Raw genomic sequence first — 1,373 nt, 5'->3', positions numbered from 1 at the left:
GATGTATAAGCTACAAACAGACTGATAACGCTGGGTCCACTTTATTATCAGATCTGCGCTGCTAGGCGACAGCCAGTGAGCGCTCGCGAACGCTCGCAGAGGACACGAACAGCTACAACAAAAGCCCTCCACGCGCTCTGCTTCCTGGAGGATGAAGTCCTGCGTCTCCTTTCACCGCTGTACTCTGTTTTCCTGCTGAACTGCAATCCCAGACGCCAGTTCGGAGGTGTACAGTAAGCGGACATGGCCAAAAGTCCCAAATTAAAAAAAGCAAACCTTGCGTCATCTAACTTTGTTATAACGTCGTGTCTCATAACCTTTTCCCATTTCCTACAAAAAAAATCGTCCAGGAATTCCATTCGCCATGATCATTTCCTCTTGTTTGGAGCCCTTAGTTTAATTTAAAGTTAAAATTATGTCCAGGACTGTTCATTTTTTAATTTTTATTTGGAGGCACCAAGCATAGAACAACATGAGACTCTTCCCCATCTAAAGCCTGCATGCTCAGCACTGCTTAAATAACATTATTATTAAAACACCACATCATAATATCTAAACATGTGTTTGGACCAGGTAAAGTAAAATAAGTGTATAAATAGTCATTTACCACACACTGATACTAGTATAGTTGTTGCAACATACATCTACATAACTAATAAAAAACTAGGCTATATATATTCAAATTCAATAAATCTGGGTTTTTCTTGATATGAAGACATATTTTAGACATCTATGAGGGTCATGGACCTTACTGTTGAGGCCAGAGGTCCTGCAGGGACATATTGGAATAGTCAGAATCAATACTTTTGGTGCTGTCATGGCTTTAAACTCTTTTAACGTTTCATCTTCTAATTCTGTGTTTTGTCCTCATTACTTACAAGTAAATAAAATTCACAAAAACGCATTTTGGAAACATTCTTATCATAAAAATGTTTTATTAAGTGCACTCTTAAGTATAGTTAAATAAATTTTATTTATTAAATGTGGTTCAAAGACTATTATTATGTTATTTACTTTTGACAGCAGATTGTGAGTGTGTGAACAGATATCTCCACACCATGAAATATTACAACCATTCTAAGGAGAAAAAAAAGACATCTACAACCATATTCTAACAGCATTTTCTACTGAACAGAAACTCATAAAAGTAAGTAACTATGTTCACTTCAACAACTACAATAATGATTTATAGTTAAAGCAGTAGCCTGCCAGTAAATGTTATCGCATTCAAACTGAAGGAATGATGCCAAAAGTACTGATAGTCACAGACTGAGGGGATGATTTTGTGGATTAAAAGAAATATGAGGACAAAATTGTTAAACAAAGATGGCCAGCAGAGGTGGATTTTACTATTAGACAAAGGTAGGCAATTA

This window comes from Cheilinus undulatus, linkage group 6 (genome assembly GCF_018320785.1).
Source record: "Cheilinus undulatus linkage group 6, ASM1832078v1, whole genome shotgun sequence".
In the NCBI taxonomy this organism is placed as follows: Eukaryota; Metazoa; Chordata; class Actinopteri; order Labriformes; family Labridae; genus Cheilinus; species Cheilinus undulatus.
This window is presented reverse-complemented; position numbering follows the sequence as displayed.